This window comes from Salmo trutta, chromosome 28 (assembly GCF_901001165.1).
Source record: "Salmo trutta chromosome 28, fSalTru1.1, whole genome shotgun sequence".
NCBI classification, from domain to species: domain Eukaryota; kingdom Metazoa; phylum Chordata; class Actinopteri; order Salmoniformes; family Salmonidae; genus Salmo; species Salmo trutta.
In genome coordinates, this window is record NC_042984.1 from 43,278,395 (window position 1) to 43,296,061 (window position 17,667).

General features: G+C 42.3%; 1 pseudogene; it reads right to left on the minus strand.

Annotated features, from left to right (window-relative positions):
* LOC115166392 (OTU domain-containing protein 5-A-like) overlaps nucleotides 1-7,298 on the minus strand; it is a 44,158-nt pseudogene extending 36,860 nt beyond the window's left edge.
* Between the last annotated feature and the right edge of the window lie 10,369 nt (nucleotides 7,299-17,667).

Genomic DNA, 17,667 nt, shown 5'->3' on the forward strand with positions numbered 1-17,667 from the left:
TTTTTTGGTTCTCCAATAATCGGTATCGGTGTTAAAAAAATAATAAATTGGTCGACCTCTAAACTGAACCATGCCACAACTGCGTCATGGCACATGCACAAAAGTTATCCACCAATCACAATCCTGGGCAGACTTTCACAAGTTGTAACCATGCCCATGAAGTGTAGCGGCAAGCACTCTACCAAAATGGACAATGAGGAAACGAGCTCAGCTTCTCGTGAGGATGAAATCATCCCCAAAAAGGGCAGCAATGTTTGTTCTGTAATATGGCAGTGGTTCGGGTTGGTGAGGTCAGATGCTCAGCAAACTTATGTCCCGTGCAAAGTGTGTCAAAAAACAATTGCTATGAAACGTAGCAGTGTAGAGACAGAAACGTAGAGACAGAAACACAAGGTGAAATGGGAGGAATGTGTGAAAATACGTGATGCTGATGTTTCCAATCGTCCCACTCCGAAAATGTCCTGTAAATAACCATAGCCACATAATTTTCAAACGTCATCCCATATGACAAGAACATTTTGAGGTAGAAAGAGATAAAAGACGTGGTGACCTATCACACCTAGCAAAATATATGGTCCCCATCTATACAGTGGAAAAGTCTGGCTTCAAAAAGCTGCTAAACACAATTGACCCCAAATATCAGCTACCAAGCTGCAGGTATTTTGCGGAACAAGCCTTGCCACGGTTATACATTGCTATCCATGAAAGAGTCACCGAGAAGCTGGCATATGTGTCTTACTTTTCTACCACAATCGATCTATGGCCAGCAGAACATCGGACCCATACCTAAGCTTGACAGTCCACAACATACAGTGGCAAGAAAAAGTATATGAACCCTTTGGAATTACCTGGATTTCTGCATAAATTAGTTATAACATTTGATCTGATCTTCATCTTGGTCACAACAATAGACAAACACAGTGTGCTTAAACTAATAACACACAAATTATTGTATTTCTTGTTTATATTGACTACATCATTTAAACATTCACAGCGATCTCAGAAGACCTAAGATTAAGAATTGCTGACTTGCATAAAGCTGGAAACGGTTACAAAAGTATCTCTAAAAGCCTTGATGTTCATCAGTCCACAGTAAGACAAATTGTCTATAAATGAAGAAAGTTCAGCACGGTTGCTACTCTCTCTAGGAGTGTCCATCCTGCAAAGATGACTGCAAGAGCAGTCGGCAGGGTAGCCTAGTGGTTAGAGCGTTGGGCTAGTAACCGAAAGGTTGCAAGTTCAATGCCCCGAGCTTAAAAGGTACAAATCTGTCATTCTGCCCCTGAACAAGGCAGTTAACCCACTGTTCCTAGGCCATCATTGAAAATAAGAATTTGTTCTTAACCTCTTATGGCTAGGGGGCAGTATTTTCACGGCTGGATAAAAAACGTACCCGATTTAATCGGATTATTAGTCCCAGAAACTAGAATATACATATAATTATTAGCTTTGGATAGAAAACACTCCAAAGTTTCTAAAACTGTTTGAATGGTGTCTGTGAGTATAACAGAACTCATTTGGCAGGCCAAAACGTGAGAAGATTCTGTAAAAGGAAGTACCCTGTCTGACCATTTCTTGCCCTTCTTTGTCATCTCTATTCATTACCAAGGATCTCTGCTGTTACGTGACACTTCCTACGGCTCCAATGGGCTCTCAGAGCCCGGGAAAAACCTGAATGACGTAATTCAAAGCCCTGGCTGAAACACACGAGCGCTTTTGCTAAGTGGTCTATCAGCAGACAAAAGGCTTAGGCGCGTGCACTGGCCGCCCCGCCTTTCTGTTTTTCCATCTTTTTACCGAAACGGAGATTCCCGGTCGGAATATTATCGCTTTGTTACGAGATAAATTGCATAAAAATTGATTTTAAACAGCGGTTGACATGCTTCGAAGTACGGTAATGGAATATTTAGAGATTTTTTAAACGAAATGCGCCATGCGCGCGACCCTTCTTTACCATTTGGATAGTGTCTAGAACGCACGAACAAAACGCCGCTGTTTGGATATAACGATGGATTATTTCGGACCAAACCAACATTTGTTATTGAAGTAGAAGTCCTGGGAGTGCATTCTGACGAAGAACAGGAAAGGTAAGACCATTTTTCTTATAGTAAATCTGATTTTGGTGAAGGCTAAACTTGCCCGGTGTCTAAATAGCTAGCCCGTGATGGCTGGGCTATGTACTTAGAATATTGCAGAATATTGCAAAATGTGTTTCATCCGAAAAGCTATTTTAAAATCGGACATATCGAGTGCATAGAGGAGTTCTGTATCTATAATTCTTAAAATAATTATGCTTTTTGTGAATGTTTATCGTGAGTAATTTAGTAAATTGTTAGTAAATTCCCCGGAAGTTTGCGGGGGTATGCTAGTTCTGAACGTCACATGCTAATGTAAAAAGCTGTTTTTTGATATAAATATGAACTTGATTGAACAAAACATGCATGTATTGTATAACATAATGTCCTAGGTGTGTCATCTGATGAAGATCATCAAAGGTTAGTGCTGCATTTAGCTGTCTCCTGGGTTTTTGTGACATTATATGCTAGCTTGAAAAATGTGTGTCTGATTATTTCTGGCTGGGTACTCTGCTGACATAATCTAATGTTTTGCTTTCGTTGTAAAGCCTTTTTGAAATCGGACAGTGTGGTTAGATTAACGAGAGTCTTGTCTTTAAATAGCTGTAAAATAGTCATATGTTTGAAAAATTGAAGTTTTCGGATTTTAGAGGAATTTGTATTTCGCGCCATGCCCATCATTGGATATTGGAGCAGATGTAAGAGGTTAACCGACTTGCCTGGTTAAATAAAGGTAAAATAAATAAAAAACAGTGCAGAATGCTCAGTGAGGTTAAGAAGACTCCTAGAGTGTCAGCTAAAGACCTACAGAAATCTCTGGAACATGCTAACATCTCTGTTGACGAGTCTACGATACGTAAAACACTAAACAAGAATGGTGTTCATGGGAGGACACCACGGAAGAAGCCAATGCTGTCCAAAAAAAACATTACTGCATGTCTTAAGTTCGCAAAAGAGCACCTGGATGTTCCACAGTGCTTCTGGCAAAATATTCTGTGGACAGATGAAACTAAAGTTGAGTTGTTGGAAGGAACACACAACACTATGTTTGGAGAAAATAAGGCACAGCATGAAACAACGGCACAGCACACCAACATCAAAACCTCATCCCAACTGTGAAGTATGGTGGAGGGAGCATCATGGTTTGGGGCTGCTTTGCTGCCTCAGCTTGCCATCATCGACAGAAAAATGAATTCCCAAGTTTATCAAGACATTTTGCAGAAGAATGTTAGGCTATCTGTCCGTCAATTGAAGCTCAACAGAAGTTGGGTGACGCAACAGGACAACGACCCAAAACACAGAAGTAAATCAACAACAGAAGAAAATGCGCCTTCTGGAGTGGCCCAGTCAGAGTCCTGACCTCAACCCGATTTAAAATTCTCTGTCATGACCTCGAGAACGGTTCACAAAAGACATCCTAAGAATATTGCTGAACTGAAACAGTTTTGTAAAGATGAATGGTCCAAAATTCCTCCTGACCGTTGTTCAGGTCTGATCCGCAACTACAGAAACCGTTTGGTTGAGATTATTGCTGCCAAAGGAGGGTCAACCAGTTATTAAATCCAAGGGTTCACATACTTTTTCCACCATACACTGTGAATGTTTACATGGTGTGTTCAACAAAGACATGAAAACATATAATTGTTTGTGTGTTATTAGTTTAAGCAGACTGCGTTTGTCTATTGTTGTGACAGATGAAGATCAGATTTTATAACCAATTTATGCAGAAATCCAGGTAATTCCAAAAGGTTCACATACTTTTTCTTGCCACTGTAGATGAAGACTGGAGACTAAATGTATGCCTCCAGATGATATACTTACCCCAGTGAAATAATAGCCCAGGGTCTCAAAGACGCACTGGCATCGTGGAAGCTGAGCGAAGACAGACAGGTGTGCATGACAACTAACAGCGGGAGCAACATGATAAAAGCATTGGGCTTGAACAAGTGCTTTGGACACAGGCTTCACCGTGCCATCGGTAAGTGTGGATAATGAAAGTGATGCTTTATACATACATACATACATTTTTTTATGGTCTGAAAGACACACGGATTGACAGTGCCATCGAGGTATGCAAAAAGGTTGTCCGCAGCTTCTTTTCCAGCTGGAAGAAGAGGCGAGATACAGTTTTGGTACACTCTACCCACGCACCAGCTCATCACAGAGTCCCCAACCAGGTGGGGTTCAGAACAGAAGACGATTGAACGAGTACCTGGAGCAGGAAAGTGGCATAGCCCGGGTCCTGGGCTCAGAGAAGAAAAGCAGGCACCTGGTGCCCAGCTAACAGGATAGCGTCATGTTGGAGTCAGTGAACAAAGCCATAAGCCTACTACAAGAATTCACTGACACGCTGTCTGGTGAGAACAACGTTTGTGTCTCTTACCTCAAGCCTCCGGTCAAAGGAGGGTGAGAACGATCTCACAAAACAAATCAAGAGCACCACACTGGAGTATCTAAATGTGAAGTACAATCCACCCTGTCACACAGTTGACCTCCCGGATATTGCGTCTTTGATGGATCCCCGGTTCAGGACAACATGCAAGGCAGACAAGGTTGAGGGCATCAAACGAAGAGCGGTTTTGGAGCTGAAGTCTCTGCTAGCTGAGAAAAGCACACCTCAGCTTGGCACAGCTTTGCATGTGCACCAAGAAGAAGCTGAACCTGTGGCTAAGAGCAAGAAAACACTTGCTAGCTTCTTAAAAAAGACAGTGCCGTATGCCTCCCAGTCAGAGGAGAACTCCATCAAAACTGAGCTGTCAAGCTACTTGATGTCCCCTGACACAGACCCAGACCCACTTGAGTGGTGGAAGCTTCATGAGGCCAACTTCCCAAGAGAGAACAATATTGCTAAGTACCTACGCATTCCTACTAGTGTGCCCTTCAGAGAGGGTCTTCAGCAAAGGTGGGAATATTGTAACATGCCACAGGGCACGCCTAAAGCCAGAGTCAGTAGACAGGCATGTATTCCTTTTCAGAAACGAGCAAAGGAACTTTGATTTGTTTGACAGCAATTTGGTATTTGTTTTGTTATTTTGCATATTGCTTTTACACAAGGCATTTTTTTATGTACAATGATGACAGCCTGGCAAGTGATGTTGTTCATTTGTTCGTTTTGCACATATAGGCCTTGTTGATGCAAAAAGACAAGTGGCATTGTTTATTTCCTCATTTTAATAAAGAAATTACTTATTTGAATTATGTCTTGGTCTTTTTTTGTTTGTTTAGAGAAAAACAAGAAAAATTGAGATACAGTATTATCGTGAATCGTCAAAACGTCTGAAAATAATTGTTGGTATTACTTTTAGGCCATATCACATAGCCCATACTATTTTTGTTTGTTTGATATTAATAGGCTATACTATACTCTTCCCATCTTTAACAGATATCCTACTCATCTGGATGGCCTCTTCAACCCCTCCTCTGACCAATTAGTCTGAAAAATGTAAATACACACACTGTAGTGTAAGTATGTGAGGGAGGGGTAAAAGGTGGTACAGATCTCAAGGTAATGTGTGAGCCCATGATCATTATGCTCAGAGTTTAAACTGATCATAGTCTACATTTTTACCATCAAATGCCCCCTCTCTGTCTCAGTCTCCCTCTCTCTCATATTACAGATGCTCATTCTACTTTGTTTGATATTCATACCATGTTTAATGGATATCCTGCTTGTCTGGACAGCCTCTTCTGGCCAGTTAGTCTGTATAATGTAAGTACACACACACACACAGTTTATTGTACAATTTGATTTGATTTGTGAGAAATGCTCATTCTGTTTGTTTTTTTGCAGATACTGTAATATCTGCCTGTATGGAATATTTTATTTTTGCTGCTAATAAATGGGCAAAAGACCCAACCAATAATCTGTTTGAAAGCCATTTATTTGTTTACATATTTATGAACACTTGCAATCTCACATTTTCTAGAGTAGTTCAGGAAGGTTAGCCGCTGCCACACACACACACACACATTCTTGACATTCCTATCACTTCGTTGATCTGAGTCCACCTGTGTCATTTGTGTCATTTTGGTGCCATTAAAAATAAATAAAAGGCTTTTCTCATTTACCTGTGCATTATCTCCAGCGACCTTTTGACCCGGAATATGGACACCATTTTTTTTTTATGTTAGTCATTTTAGCAGACACTCTTACTCAGAACATCTTACAGGAGCTCAAGGGAACATTGACAGATTTTCAGTCAGCTCGGGAATTCGAACCAGCAACCGTTTGGCAATGCTTTTTAACCACTAGGCTACCTGCCATAATATCTCAGCAATGGTAAAGCCTACATAAATGAAACAACGTGCACTGTGCTTCTGGGAGTCTTGTTTTATTCAGTATGTTCTGGTCTAAAAGCAATGTAATAAGATGTTCTGGCATGCTGAGCATACTTATTAGAGATTAGTCTTTCACTCTAGGATTCTAAAAGAGGCTACATTTTACACTGGTTTACCTGCTCTACTGTCGCTAGATCCTCAGACCGCAGTCTTGAAGCATTCTCGTACTCGTCTTCACTGTTGAACCCCGCACCTTCCTCCGAATCAGTACTGGGACCTCCGCCGCCACCTCCAACTACGCCAGGTGTTCCACCACCAGCCACACCAGAGCAGGTTGCTTGTCTTCGCCTTTTACTCAGACCAGGCCCCGAACAGCAACTTCCAATTCCTCCACCACAGCAAATGCTGCATGACAGTTCCCCGCGTGTTCCAGCAACGCATGTTATTCCTCCATTCCCATCCACAGGTCCAACAGGAGAGCCTGAACCCATGGGAGGAGAAGAGGCCTGCTGCGGCCGAAAGCTAGCCTCGTTCCGTCTATCTTCCCTTGTCGAAGGTGGAGCGGATTGATACGACCATGGCGGCGGCGAAGCCCTTGGTCTGGCACCTGTACGAACACCGTGAGGATGTTGATGCGTGTCAGAGCCACTTCTTCTGTCAGTTTCGTCCGGGTGGTCCGAAACACCGACACTCGAGTTCGGCTTCTTCTTTGGAAGAATCGTCATGGTTGTCTGTTAGGGAGGGGGTAAAAGGGGTGACGATTCTTCCTTTCCAGAATGTAGCCTACGCCTACTTTGCCGTTTGGGACGTCCGTTTTTGTGCAATATTCGACCTTAAACAAGTAGGTGACAGAATATATCGATTTAATCTGTTATTGGCTTTGTTTTCTGGGGATAGGTGAACAAAAACATACCTGCTCCCTCTTGCCGTCCCCCAAGCTCTCCAGTCACCACAAAAAATCGACACAGGAACGTCACTTCCCCAGTGCAACAGCTTTTTTTACGTTGGACGTTTTCAGTGCCAATGGTCTTTCTGCCAAGCAACCATAACATGGCCCTTTGATGAGAACAAATAATTAGCTTTTTGTAAAATATAAACGTTAGTTTAATTTAATTTGTTTTCTTCATTTATCCAGGTGTAATTGATTCATTGTTTTTTGTTTTGCAAGATAAACAGTAAATGTTTTCCTTTATGATTATTGGACAGACATAATTGTTATTTGATTTGCATTCATTAAGCATGCTTTAATTTACTTGAATGATTGACTAAAATAGTAGGTCTAGCTAATAAAAAAACCTTTTTGCAAAGATGTTCCGATATGCTCCAAGACCCAACGCACAAACCTTACTGTATCTAAATCAAATCATTTAAGATAAAGATGTTCCGATATGCTCCAAGACCCAACGCACAATCCTTACTGTATCTAAATCAAATCAAACGGTATTTGTCACATGCGCCGAATACAACAGGTGTTGACCTTACCGTGAAATGTTTACTTGCAAGGCCTAAACCAACAATGCTGTTCAAGAAATAGAGTTAAGAAAATATTTACTATATAAACTAAAGTATAAAAATGGCATCAAAAAGTAACACACGAGAATCACATAACAATAACGAGGCTATATACAGGAGGTACCGGTACTGAGTCAATGTGCGGGGGTACAGGTAAGTTGAGGTAATTTGTAAAGTCTTCTTGATCATGTTAACGAACGTGCATAGGCTATATTTACTCTGTTAGTCTTGAAGAATGGATGAGCTGGGTCATCACATCTCATATCAACTGAAGTTCCTTCTGGAAAAATAAAGTAAATATATTCTCTAGGCCTACCTCACGCATAATGTTATGCAATTTTTCTTCCCATTCTTTATGCTTTTCATTCTGGAAATAACATTTAGAAAATTGACAAAGGACCTGTAGTTCTTGAAATAATCAAATGGTTATTATGCTGCCCTTGCCTTACCTTCACAATTTATTAATATTTTCAATCTGAAAAAAGTTTAAATATAGTGTTTATTGAGGTAGAGTTACTTGCTATTTTATCATATCCACAATTACAATGGATTTCTTGGTCTTATCTCATCTCCACAGGTAGCCTATACACATCATTCTTGTGTTGCAGACTTATAAAATGTGCATTTTGAGAGCTTGGGACAAACAGGTTCTATCTGCAAAATGATTATTCTGAGATAATTGGCTTTAAAGTTCCAAACCCTCATTGGTTTGAATGGTATCAGGCATTTTTTAAATTGTATTATTTTGAACTTAACAACATGAATATGGGTATTTAGAATACTACTGTATATACAGTACCAGTCAGAAGTTTGGACACACCTACTAATTCAAGGTTTTTCTTTATTTCTACTATTTTCTACATGTAGAATAACAGGGAAGACATCAAAACTATGAAATAGCACATATGGAATCATGTATTAAGCAAAAAAAGTGCTAAACAAATCAAAATATATTTTAGATTCTTCAAAGTAGCCACCGTTTGCCTTGATGACAACTTTGTAAACTCTTGGCATTCTCTCAACCAGCTTCACCTGGAATGCTTTTCCAACCATCTTGAAGGAGTACCCACATATGCTGAGTACTTGTTGGCTGCTTTTCCTTTACTCTGTGGTCCAACTCATCCCAAACTATCTCAATTGGATTGAGGTCGGGTGAAAAGCAATCATTCACTAAACCCTAAACCTCAATTAAATCTTGTAATAAATCATGTGGAAATTGAGCAAATTGAGGTGACTAAACTGCTTGGAGTAACCCTGGATTGCAAATTGTCATGGTCAAAACATATGATACAACAGTAGCTAAGATGGGGAGAACTCTGTCCATAATAAATCGCTGCTCTACCTTCTTAACAGCAATATCAATAAAGCAGGTCCTACAGGCCCTAGTTTTGTCACACCTTGACTACTGTTCAGTCGTGTGGTCAGGTGCCACAAAAAGGGACTTTTTGACCAAGAAGGAGAATGATGGAGTGCTGCATCAGATGACCTGGCCTCCGCAATCACTTGACCTCAACCCAATTGAGATGTTTTGGGATGAGTTGGACCACAGAGTGAAGGAAAATCAGCCAACAAGTGCTCAGCATATGTGGGAACGCCTTCAAGACTGTCAGAAAAGCATTCCAGGTGAAGCTGGTTGCGAGAATGCCAAGAGTGTGCAAAGCTGTCATCAAGGCAAAGGGTGGCTAGTTTGAAGAATCTCAAATCGTTAATACATTTTGATTTGTTTAACACTTTTTGGCTTACTACATGATTCCATATGTGTTATTTCATAGTGTTGATGTCTTCACTATTATTCTACAATGTAGAAAATAGTAAAAATAAAGAAAAACCCTTGAATGAGTAGGTGTGTCCAACCTTTTGACTGGTACTGTATATCCATTGTTTTGGAAAAAATTGCTCAGGCTCAGTCAATTTTGTTGGGAATCATTGATTGACAACAATTTTTTCAGGACTGACACTGGACCATCCAGGACGTGTTTTTGGAACAATTCACGTGACATTTAAAATGTGAAATCATGTTCAAGTGAAATTTCCCATGTGACATAATCTGCAAACGTGTTTTTGGAACACTTCACCTGAGATTTGTATTTTGTATTTGTATTTATTATGGATCCCCATTAGCTGCTGCCAAAGCAGCCAAGGCAGCAGCTACTCTTCCTGGGGTCCAGCAATATTAAGGCAGTTATACAATTTAAAAACATTACAATACATTCTCAACAGATTTCACAACACATTATGTGTACCCTCAGTCCCCTAATCTACTACCAGTCATTTGTGAAAGTGCTGTGCTTGTTGAATGTCCTTCCCTATAAGCATCAGTTCTAAAGAAATTGGATGCAGTGTATCATGCAGCGTTGGCGCTCTGTTACTGGTGCAAACTTTTGCACACGTCATTTCCTTTTGTACACTTCGGTTGACTCCCTGACTTTTAGAAGGGCCAGACACGGGTTGATATTGGTTTATAAAGCTGTCTTACATAAATTTCCTAATTATCTTAACTCAAAAATCCAGTGGTCAAACAATATTTATCACTCAGCCACAGGACATGCTAGTGCTAGGGATACCCTGGATTTACTCTGAGTTAGGCAAAACGGCATTTGAATATCATGCTCCACACTTATGGAATGAATTGCAGAGAGAACTCCAGTTAGATATTTTGGTGTCTGTGGACAGTTTAAATGCACCTTACATTAACTTATTGTAAACTGTGATTGCTTTTTGTAATGTGTGTTTTTCTTATATAAGTTTATTTTAATCTCCATCTTGTACTTTTTCTATGTTTTCATTTTGTTTGGTTTTAAATTCTTATTAATTGCTGTGTTGTTTTTGTTGTTGTATCACAGGGCACAACTGTAAATATCAAGAATCAAGGTAAGACTGTGTGAAGTAACAATGTTTATTGTAACCAAAGGGGCAGGCAGGGATTGATAATCCAGAGCAGAGGCCAAGGTACAGAACAGCAGGCAGGCGGGCAGGAACAGGATCAAAGGTCAAAAACCAGGAGGATGAGAAAAAGAGAGTCAAGGGAAAACCAGGAGCTAAGACAACCCACTGGTAGGCTTGAAAAAAACAAGACAAACTGGCAACAGACAGACAGAACACACAAGTATAAATACACAGGGAATAATGGGGTAGATGGGCGACACCTGGAGGGGGGTGGAGACAAGCACAAGGACAGGTGAAACAGATCAGGGCGTGACAGTAAAAGAGACTCTGTCTCAACTTGTTCCCTGGTTAATAAAAAATAATAAGCGTAGTAATAAGCGTGCTGAAAATCTGTTGTCAATTTGTTGACTGTAAAATAGCATTATATCTGGTCAAACACCATTTTTTCCAAAAGTTTACTAAGTGTTGGTAACAGGCTGATTGGTCGGCTATTTGAGCCAGTAAAGGGTGCTTTACTATTCTTAGGTAGCGCATTTACTTTTTCTTCACCCCGGGCCTGAGGGCACAGAACACCCTCCAGGCCTGACGGCACAGAAGAGCAACCAGACACTGCACTTGACACATTTATGAAATTGCTTATTCCAGTTACTAATAAGCATGCACCCACTAAGAAAATGAATGTAAAAACAGCTAAATCCCCATGGATTGATGAGGAATTGAAACATTTTATTGTTGAGAGGGATGAGGCAAAAGGAATGGCAAATAAGTCTGGCAGCACAACCTATTGGCAAAAGTCCTGCAAATTGAGAAATCATGTATACTTTACATGATTACATATACATGATTGTATATGTATACTTTACTAAATACTTTGATGATTTTTTCATTGGCAAGATTAGCAAACTTAGGCCTGACATGCCAGAAACATACGCCAACCCTACACATCCAAGTTTAACTGACCAAATTATGGAAGACAAGCATTGCAATTTTGAAGAGGTGAACAAATTATTGTTGTCTATCAATAATGACAAGCCACCTGGGTATGACAACTTGGACCGAAAATTACTGAGGATAATAGCGAACGATATTGCCACTTAGGGTTGCAAAGGGTCGGAAATTTTCTGGACATTTTCCATGGGAAGTTAAGCACGGGAATTTTTCTTAAATTCATCAAAAAAGTTTATAACAGTAAACCGTTTTTGTGGGATACACACAAGGCAATTCTAGGTCTTGTGGCATATTTTGGTTAAACTATCCCCAATTCAATGGAATGGAATTGCAACCCTCTGCATGCACAGTGCATTCTTCCATTACATTTACATTTTAGTCATTTAGCAGACGCTCTTATCCAGAGCGACTTACAGTAGTGAATGCATACATTTCAAACATATTATTTTTTTTCTCCGTACTGGCCCCCCATGGGAATCAAACCCACAACCCTGGCGTCACAAACACCATGCTCTACCAACTGAGCCACAGGGGGATTCCATCAAATGTGCAGTGCACTCTTCCATCACATGTACAGCTGATTCTCAAGATCTTGCACACGAATGAGATGCTTTGAGCCCACACTACTACACTGTCTGAGCCAAGGACTACATGCTTTCTGGTAAGTTTTGATTACAATACTGGGTGGGGTGAAAATATTTTATATGATATACATGATTTTTTGATAAATAGTAAATAGTAGCCTACAGCAACGTGTGTTTAAATCATTTCTAACTTCTTAACAATTTTTGCTAGATAGTTTTTGCTACCATGGGGGTTTTAGCTTGCTTGAGCCTGCAAACTGAGGAGTGTTAATTCACCTGATTCCATACAAATCAAATCAAATTTTATTTGTCACATACACATGGTTAGCAGATGTTGATGCGAAATGCTTGTGCTTCTAATTCCGACCATGCAGTAATATCTAACAAGTAATCTAACCTAACAATTTCACAACAACTACATTATACACACAAGTGTAAAGGAATGAATAAGAATATGTACATAAAAATATATGAATGAGCGATGGCCGAACGGCATAGGTGAGATGCAGCAAATGGTATGAGTACGTATATTCACGTGAGATGAGTAATGTAGGGTATGTAAACATTATATAAAGTGGCATTGTTTAAAGTGGCAAGTGATACATTTATTACATACATTTTTCATTATTAAAGTGGCTAGAGATGAGTCAGTATGTTGGCAGCAGCCACTCAATGTTAGTGATGGCTGTTTAACAGTCTGATGGCCTTGAGATAGAAGCTGTTTTTCAGTTTCTCGGTCCCCGCTTTGATGCACCTGTACTGACCTCGCCTTCTGGATGATAGCGGGGTGAACAGGCAGTGGCTCGGGTGGTTGTTGTCCTTGATTATCTTTTTGGCCTTCCTGTGACATCGGGTGGTGTAGGTGTCCTGGAGGGCAGGTAGTATGCCCCCGGTGATGCATTGTGCAGACCTCACTACCCTCTGGAGAGCCTCCTCCCTGTAGGCCATCTCGTTGTTGTTGGTAATCAAGCCTACCACTGTAGTGTCGTCTGCAAACTTGATGATTGAGTCGGAGGCGTGCATAGCCACGCAGTCACGGGTGAACAGAGAGTACAGGAGAGGGCTGAGAATGCACGCTTGTGGGGCCCCAGTGTTGAGGATCAGCGGGGTGGAGATGTTGTTACCTACCCTCACCACCTGGGGGCAACCCGTCAGGAAGTCCAGGACCCAGTTGCACAGGGCGGGGTCGAGTCTCTCAAAGCACTTCATGATGACGGAAGTGAGTGTTATGGGGCGATAGTCATTTAGCTCAGTTACCTTCGCTTTCTTCGGAACAGGAACAATGGTGGCCCTCTTGAAGCATGTGGGAACAGCAGACTCGAATAAGGATTGATTGAATATGTCCGTAAACACACCAGCCAGCTCGTCTGCGCATGCTCTGAGGACGCGGCTGGGGATGCCGTCTGGGCCGGCAGCCTCGCGAGGGTTAACACGTTTAAATGTTTTACTCACGTTGGCTGCAGTGAAGGAGAGCCCGCAGGTTTTGGTAGCGGGCCGTGTCAGTGGCACTGTGTTGTCCTCAAAGCGAGCAAAGAAGTTGTTTAGTTTGTCTTGGAGCAAGACATCGTGGTCCGCGACGGGGCTGGTTTTCCTTTTGTAGTCCGTGATTGACTGTAGACCCTGCCACATACCTCTCATGTCTGAGCCATTGAATTGTGACTCTACTTTGTCTCTATACTGACGCTTAGCTTGTTTGATTGCCTTGCGGAGGGAATAGCTACACTGTTTGTATTCGATCATGTTTCCGGTCACCTTGCCCTGATTAAAAGCAGGGGTTCGCGCTTTCAGTTTTGCGCGAATGCTGCCATCAATCCATGGTTTCTGGTTGGGGAATGTTTTAATAGACGCTGTAGGTACAACATCACTGATGCACTTGCTAATAAACTCGCTCACCGATTCAGCGTATTCATCAATGTTATTGTCCGACGCTATGCGGAACATATTCTAGTCCACATGATCGAAGCAATCTTGAAGCATGGAATCCGATTGGTCAGACCAGCGTTGAACAGACCTGAGCACGAGCGCATCCTGTTTTAGTTTCTGTCTATAGGCTGGGAGCAACAAAATGGAGTCGAGGTCAGATTTTCCAAAAGGAGGGCAGGGGTTTATATGCATCGCGGAAGTTAGAATAACAATGATCCAGGGTTTTGCCAGCCCGGGTCGCATTTTTAAAACATTTATCTTACAAAGAAGTTGTTTAATCTAACTGCTTAACTATTTATCTGTACATGGAATTTTATTTACATTTCTTTGCATACTGGGTGGACTGGTTACCTTATGTTACGCTCCAAACTTTCTATCCATGAGTCTGGGAGAGAACGTACAGGCCTAGGCGATGCTGTTAGTTTGATTGTGCATGCCGGCTTATAGAGTTATCCTACAATTATAGTGATTTAGTATTTAATTTTGAATAGCTTAGTAATAGGGCATTTTTTATATTTTCATAATTAATAGGCTGACACATTACATTTAGCTACAGAATCTCACGACTGTGCATTTCCATCTCCTCCTCTCTCTCCTTCATTCCTTTCTCGAGTGTACAGAGAGAAGGGCGGTCAACAGTTTAATGAAATATGTTTTGTTGTGAAAACATGCCCCTCAAGGGTGTGTGCTTAGTACTCTCCTGTACTCCCTGTTCACCCACGACTCCGTGGCCGCACACGACTCCAATACCATCATCAAGTTTTCTGACGACATGACACTGATAGACTTGATCATTGACGGCATTGAGTCTGCTTACAGGGAGTAGGTCAGCGACTTAGCAGTGTGGTGCCAGGACAACAACTTCTCTCTCAATATCAGTAAGACCAAGGAGCTGATCGAAGACTATAAGAGAAAGAGGGGCGAGCACACCTTCATCCATATCAATGGGGCTGTTGGGGAGCGGGTCGAGAGTTTCAAGTTCCTTGGCATCCACATCACTAAGGACTTAACATGGACAACACACACTCGCACAGTCGTGAAGAAGGTGGGGAAGTGCCTCTTCCCCCTCAGAAGGCTGAAAAGATTTGTCATGGGCCCCCAGATCATCAAAAAGTTATACAGCTGCACCATCGAGAGCCTCTTGACTGGCTGAATCACCGCTTGGTATGGCAATTGCACCATCCTTGACCACAAAGCGCTACAAAGGGTGATGCAGACAGCCCAGTACATCACTAGGGCCAAGCTTCCTGCCATCCATATCTATATCTATTTCAGGCGGTCAGAGGAAAGCCCAAAAAAGGCAGTGTCTAGACTTGACAGTTCATGCAGCTTTAGTATTCTGATCATAGAGTACTGAGTATTCCGAACGCATCATGTGTCTACACCTACATTTAAATGTGTCTACCATGTCCACAGTATGTACCAAGAAAAAAAAATGTATGAAATGTATGCATTCACTACTGTAAGTCGCTCTGGATAAGAGCGTCTGCTAAATGACTAAAAATGTAAAAATGGAAATGTCTGGATTTCCTTTTCCCACCCTACATTCAAAGGCCAGTATGTATTCTACAAATGGTGGAATAGGCAAAATATGATGACACAACAACTGATGACAGTAGCTAATTAGCCAACTAACCTCTGTACCAGCAAGCTAGCAAGCAACGCTAAAGGGATTGCAAACGGGTTAGCATAACTCTAGCCGAACAAAAAATTGTTTTTCTAAATATTAGCTAGCTGGCTAGTATTTATGAGGCCAGCAAATCCGTTCCTCACACACTAAGGAATGCATTTCCTCCAACTTATATACTGTAATGAAAAGGAGCCTCTCGGTCCCAAAACACACATTTTATGGAGACTTTTTGGAGGAGTGCTGATGACGTTGCCCACTGTATGCGCTTTCGGGAGCCCAATTGTGTCCAGACTGAGGAGAAACCCGGACACATTACATTTACATTTACATTTAAGTCATTTAGCAGACGCTCTTATCCAGAGCGACTTACAAATTGGTGCATTCACCTTATGATATCCAGTGGAACAACCACTTGACAATAGTACATCTATATCTTTTTTGGGGGGGAGGGTAGGGGGGAGGGTTAGAAGGATTACTTAATCCTATCCCAGGTATTCCTTAAAGAGGTGGGGTTTCAGGTGTCTCCGGAAGGCGGTGATTGACTCCGCTGTCCTGGCGTCGTGAGGGAGCTTGTTCCACCATTGGGGTGCCAGAGCAGCAAACAGTTTTGACTGGGCTGAGTGGGAACTGTGCTTCCGCAGAGGTAGGGAGGCGAGCAGGCCAGAGGTGGATGAAAGCAGTGCCCTTCTTTGGGTGTAGGGACTGATCAGAGCCTGAAGGTACAGAGGTGCCGTTCCCCTCACAGCTCCGTAGGCAAGCACCATGGTCTTGTAGCAGATGCGAGCTTCAACTGGAAGCCAGTGGAGTGTGCGGAGAAGCGGGGTGACGTGAGAGAACTTGGGAAGGTTGAACACCAGACGGGCTGCGGCGTTCTGGATGAGTTGTAGGGGTTTAATGGCACAGGCGGGGAGCCCCGCCAACAGCGAGTTGTAGTAATCCAGACGGGAGATGACAAGTGCCTGGATTAGGACCTGTGCCGCTTCCTGTGTGAGGCAGGGTCGTACTCTGCGAATGTTGTAGAGCAGGGTGTTGTCCAGGGTCACGCCAAGGCTCTTAGCACTCTGGGAGGAGGACACAATGGAGTTGTCAACCATGATGGCGAGATCATGGAACGGGCAGTCCTTCCCCGGGAGGAAGAGCAGCTCCGTCTTGCCGAGGTTCAGCTTGAGGTGGTGATCCGTCATCCACACTGATATGTCTGCCAGACATGCAGAGATGCGATTCGCCACCTGGTTATCAGAAGGGGGAAAGGAGAAGATTAATTGTGTGTCGTCTGCGTAGCAATGATAGGAGAGACCATGTGAGGATATGACAGAGCCAAGTGATTTGGTGTATAGCGAGAATAGGAGAGGGCCTAGAACTGAGCCCTGGGGGACACCAGTGGTGAGAGCACATGGTGCGGAGACGGATTCTCGCCACGCCACCTGGTAGGAGCGACCTGTCAGATAGGACACAATCCAAGAGTGAGCCGCGCCGAAGATGCCCAACTCGGAGAGGGTGGAGAGGAGGATCTGATGGTTCACAGTATCAAAGGCAGCAGATAGGTCTAGAAGGATGAGAGCAGAGGAGAGAGAGTTAGCTTTAGCAGTGCGGAGAGCCTCCGTGACACAGAGAAGAGCAGTCTCAGTTGAATGACCAGTCTTGAAACCTGACTGATTTGGATCAAGAAGGTCATTCTGAGAGAGATAGCAAGAGAGCTGGCCAAGGACGGCACACTCAAGAGTTTTGGAGAGAAAAGAAAGAAGGGATACTGGTCTGTAGTTGTTGGCATCGGAGGGATCGAGTGTAGGTTTTTTCAGAAGGGGTGCAACTCTTGCTCTCTTGAAGACGG